The sequence below is a fragment of the Lepidochelys olivacea genome (assembly GCF_965140295.1).
Source record: "Lepidochelys olivacea isolate rLepOli2 genome assembly, chromosome: 17".
Classification (NCBI taxonomy): Eukaryota; Metazoa; Chordata; order Testudines; family Cheloniidae; genus Lepidochelys; species Lepidochelys olivacea.
This window is the reverse complement of record NC_140427.1, coordinates 12,438,261-12,444,260: the sequence shown is the minus strand read 5'-3', so window position 1 is coordinate 12,444,260 and position 6,000 is coordinate 12,438,261.

The window sequence follows — 6,000 nt, the reverse complement described above, 5'->3', positions numbered from 1 at the left end:
CTGTGGCAAGATGCATTTGTTGAACAGTTCTCCTGACTTTTCAGAATTAAATAATATCTATGGAATTACCGTTGAAATCAAAGGATTTGTCCTATGCTTTTAATGTGGTCTGTAATGGGAGAAGGCCTCAAACTCATTTATTTTATATTCTTGCACTTACAATCACAGTAGTAGTCAGAGAATGTCAGTGGTGCAGCATTCAGTGGTCTAAGCTGAGTTGAGTGGATCTACTATTCTATTCATTGCCAGCACAACTGAAAACAGAGAGATATAAATAACCCATTAACTTGCTATAGATTATTTTTGAGGAGCTATATTCTAGAGAAAGCAGGTAACAGCAGGAGCAGCAAGTGATATCAGCCACTGCTCCTTCATTAGCTGTAGAGATCAGTGAACATTTTACATTAATAGTTTCTGATATTTGTAATAAAAAAAATTACATACTCTAGTATGCTACGATATCCTATACTTTCCCTGACCAGGACCTCAGAAGAATCAAAAAGGCCAACTCCAGGAAAATCGATACCAAGTTTTACATTGATCCAGCTGTTTGGGTGTAGACTGTGGGAGTTTAGTTAGTACTGTGTCGATATGCCTACAGCATAGCTAGGATCAATAAGCCCCACTGATGTAAATAACAGCATTTGACCTAATGCAAGATATTAATACCTATGGGCACTGCAGAATTTACTCAGCTATGGAAAGTGAGCCAGGTTCTATTCTGATTGTGCATTATCGTTAAAAAATGTTGTAACAAAACTGTAAAACAAGTTCCAACTGCAGGAACTTGATTAGTGATGGCGATGCACAAGCCAGAGATAACCCAGCTGGGCTCTCAGGTTGTTGGGGGAGATCGTAGGGCAGGCAGTTGGGAACAAAATATACCGTAATCTTTTTACTTGCAAACTGCGCAAATCACATAGAGACTAAATGAGAGACAAAATTTCAAGCTTGGTCTTTCCCATTCTCTAACTTCCTATGTAGAAAAGAGAGCTGCTTACTTTTAAAATCCTACATTGCATCTTTTCTGCCTATTACCTTAGGGTTTCAATCTGTTCACCACCGTCTTTGATTTGCACATTATTCTAAATTAATTGCCTAGGTTTGCTGACTGCTAATAGCTTATTGATTCTGTAACTTGTGCACCGTAATTTACTCTTCTTTCCTCCTTTATTAATTCATTCTGAGGGGAAAATAAACCAGTTGAATCCATACAACAGCGTCCAGTAATGGTTTAAGCAAGAATATTCTGCAAGTGCTGGAAGGATTTGGCTAAAGAATTCAATTTGCAACCTCTCTCTTTAGTAAATCTGTATCTACTGCATCCTTGGTGAATTATTAGTGGAAACATGCAGTATTTAAGATCTAAAAAACACCAACAACGTAGGGCCTTATGTGGGGGTATGAAGTCAATGGAGTTGCACCAGTTTACACCAGCTGAACATCTGGCCTAACGTATTTGCTCTGGTTTGAATTTGAATGTTTACAGTTGGGCTGGGAGTCCTGAGTTCTGTTCCTCACCCTGCCACTGACTCACTGTGTTACCTTCAGTAAATCACTTATCCTCTCAGTACTGCATCTTTCCACACCTGCAAAGCAAGGACTGTAATACCACCCACCTGAGTGACATTTGTTGATGTCTATTATTATTCATTTTATTGTATCGTGGTAGTGTCCTTAGGCCCCCACCAGGATCAGGGCCCCACTGTGATGGGTGTGATACAAACATCACAACAGTCCTTACCCTGAAGAACTGACAATCTATGTGTGCAGGGTCAGTAGGAGTCTCAGTTCCGATCTCGCTTATACCAATTTTACACAATGTAACTTCACTGAAGTCAGTGGTGTTCCCATGTAAATCAGGACTGGTGCGAGAGAGATCAGACTCAGCACATCTCATGCTTAGGTCTCCAAGTGCTTTACAAAGGTCAGTCTGCATTATAAGAAGAAACTATTAGAATTACTGGTCTATGGAGATTTAGGGCTGGTTGTCTTTAAGAAATGCTAGACAGGGAAGGAAAAGGAGACAATGCACTAAGAGCGGGCCTTGTGGGAGCAGAATCCAGTTGGAAAATAACACCAAGTGAATCAGGGTGGGAATATGCCCCACTTTCCCCTTCCAGCCATCCTCCTTGTCACATTTCCATCCACAAATGGCAAAACCTGTACTTCCAGTCTAAATTGGCTTATTTATATTAAGAAACAATAGGAAAGAAAGAACAGAAACAATAGGAAAGAAAGAACAGAAGTATCATAAGAGAGCACAGTGGTTATGACTCCTTTGTAACTTGCTACATCAACCCAAGAATAAAATGGCTGTTGAACACTATGCATAGAAATTTAGGCAGAGATTTTCAAAGGTTGCAAGATCCCTTAAGGCAGAGTTGAAAATCTCAGCCTTAAAATAAAAGGAAAACAAAAGACTTCCACTTCATAGCTACCTCCACACATCACTCTCTGATCTGCAGAGATCCTTGATACTACTATTCACTATTTCACATGACAGTAACTGTTTTATTTTCCTCTTTTTCCTTACACACTTGGATGCTAAATTATGGATTTAAGACCAAAACATTTTTAGACTGCTGAAGGGAAAGCTATAATTTCTTGCAAGATGAGAGCTCATCCTGCCACATGTCATAGAAGCAGGTTTTCACAGGGTTGTAGGCTAAAATGCAAAATTTAATTGGCAGGATTTCATGGGAAGAGGAGTAGGAGGGTAATGCAAAAATTGTGGAACAGAGTCAGATTATGTTTAGGTTCTTTATGGAGGAGACTAAGAGAAAAAACAACCAAAAATTTAAGGGGTCAGATTTTCATAAGATCTCAGAGAAGCCCCCATTTAGGCACCCAAATAAGTGATCAGATTTTCAAGAAAACTCGACTGCAAGTCCTCAACAGGTGAGGAGCACTTTCTAAAAATTGGACCTAACATTACTAGGGAATAGATCCATTTTTCCCCCCACTCAGGAGAAACATGCAACAGAACATTTTATAAGGGGACCAAACGACTCAGGAGATAGACGTGTGAGGGCTCAATCACGTATTCATAGAATTCACTAGTAGGCTGTAGGTTTAAACCTCAGCTCATATCAGTGATGACTCAAGCCCACCCCCCTCGTCCCCCACATGGCTGTTTAGCCAGGGTACGTCTACACTGCAAGGGAAGGTGTGATTATAGCACTCATGCCAGCTTTAATCTAGCTAGCGCAGATAACAATAATAATGAAGATGTGATGGCATGGGCCACCAACCAGAGTACGACCCTCCCAGGGACACTGGACATGTTGAAACCTATGCCATGACATCTACACTACCGTTACCTGTGCTAGCCAGATTAAAACTTCATGCCTACCCATGCTGCAATCACACCTGCACGTGCAGCTTGTCCTCAAGCCAGGCCTCTGTGCACAGGTGCCCACATCACACAACCAACCACCAAAGTTGGCACCCTGGAGGGGGCCGCTCTGGCTCACCACCCATAAAACCTGATAATGCTGCCCATGCCAAATTTCCACAGACTTCTAAGTGAATTTCACTCAGAGCAGCTGCAGCATCAGCCCCATAACAATCACAAACCACATCCCCAAACCATATCTACAGAATTAACAAGGAAGAGGAAAACAGTAGGAAATAATGCAACCAGCTTGCAGCTCCGGGCGGCTTCAAAAACACACCAAGGGACTTGGGTTTGCAATGAGATTTAAACATAAAATGCATGATTTGGGGGTGGGTGGAGAAGAGGGTGGTACATGCACATTTAGGGCCTGATCTGTCGGAATTACTAATGCAAGTCGTGCCATTCAAGTCACTTGAGTGAATCAGGGTTGCAGGATTGAGCCCTCACACGTTAACTAGCCCACGGGAAAATTGTGTGTGTTCAGCAGAATCTGGCAGGATTTCATTCACAGGGACCCTCTGCACCTCGTTGTCTCTAGCACTTCTGGCTCCCTCAGCCACTGGTTCTTTGGCTGTGCTGAGCAACGCAGCTCTGGGGAACGTGGATGTGCTCGGAGTCAGCCCGTCTGCTAATGACCTGAATCCTCATGCAAGTGACTTAGAGGCTCAGGTTGCGGATGTGGATACCTGCTGCACACAGCCAGTGCACCCCCTAGTTTCGTTTGCGTCTTTCTTCGTCATACGGCAAGAATAGCTGCAACACATTTGTACTTTGCATGGAATAACTTCTGTAAAAGTGGACTGAGGGAAAAGCCTGTGCTTTCTCTACTATTTATTGCTGAGGTGGTAAAATGTGCTCCTTAAAATGTCCCCCTCACTTTCGAAACTGATCTGTTTCCAGCTAATAAATCACATACTTTAGCTGAGAGGAGACTGTTGGCTTAAGTGACGTTATTTATTATGAAGAAACGATCCAGCAAGAGCTGGTTTTTCTGACACTGAAAACCTCCCATATAATGCAAATGCAATATTCATTTGTGTAGCGTTTCACATGCCAAATATATCTCAAAGAGGTCTTGTCGAACAAATGTGATGTTGTTTAGCAAGGGTACAGGTCCGGTTGATAAAGGCAGTTGTGTTGGTGTTCTATACTCGGATTTCTGTAAGGCATGTAACTGTCGACTTTTAAAACTTAATATGGCCCATATTAAATGGATTAACAATTGGTTCTCAAAGTGTAATTACTAATCAAGAGACATCAGCAAATAGAGGTAAGTTTCTAGTAGGGATGTAAATAGTAGTTTAAATAGTAACCGTTTAAACTATTAAAATTGTATCGGTTAAACATTTAACCGTTAACGAGTTCACAACATAGGGAGGGAACTTGAGATGCGGGGGGTGCTGTTGCCCCCCCGCATTTTAAGCAGGGTCCCAGCTGCCACCCCACACATCAGGCATTTAAAGGTTAAACTGAATACATTACCAGTAAGACTGATGCTTATCGGTTAACCGGTTACATCCCTAGTTTCTAGTAGACTCCCACAGGATCTGTTTTTGGCACAACGCTTTTCTTCAGGGTATGTGTGCAAACATCAGTGCAGTGCTGTGTTAGTCCTTAGGAATACAGCAAATTGTTATAAAGTTTCCAACAATTTTGCTCATTTTTTTTCCAGTTTCCAAGGTTTACCATCACCCTTTCCATATTTTAATCCCTACATATGCTTCTCCTGTATTGAGAACAGTAAACACTACGGTCTCAATCATAAATTTCTTCCTCATTCTTCTGTCAGGGAAGGGGTAAGTATGCCCCTTCAACAGGGGATTCAGCTTCCCAAACAATTCATACCCCAGTACATGCAGAGACTCTAGGCCTTGGTACTGGCTCATTGGGAGCCATCCAAAATTCAGCTCTGCCAACATCTTACCAACAATTCCCTCTCAAAATTGCTTTAGGTTTATGGTCCACTTCACAATTTCTCCACCCCACCTTTTAGGGAGATCTAAAGATTGTGAGCAGACCCCAGCTTCAGTGGGAGACTGAAATTAAGCATTTTCTCTTGCATGTTTTTCCCCTCTCCCACTCTGTCTTATTAATGGAGGTGGAGAACATCAGCTCAGAACTACCAGCCTCACAGTTGCCTTGTGACCTTTTGTCTGGCTAGTCCCAACTACTCCAATTAAAGTTCCAGGACTCAGGGCTGGCCTAGACTGAACAGGTACGATGGCATAGCTACATCTCTAAAAGGTTGGGAAAATCCACACCCCTGAGAAATACAGTTAAACCGCCCTGACCATTGGCATCGACAGCACTATGTTGATGGAAGAATACTTCCACTGACCTAGATAAACGACACTGAGAGAGAACCCCTCCCGTCACTTAAAAGTGTTTATACTGTATGTCTTGAAGCCCTGAGCAGGGCACTGCACAAGCAGCAGGAGGCTGCATGAGAGGAGAGTTCGAAGAAACAGGAGATAAAAAAGGCTGCTTTCGTTTTTTTAAAGAATACAGAGATTTCATCAAAAAAGCGTTGAAAGAAGCAGAGGATTCGCACCGAGCCGGAGCTAACGTTGCATGAAATAGAACTGAATATGTGAATGTGA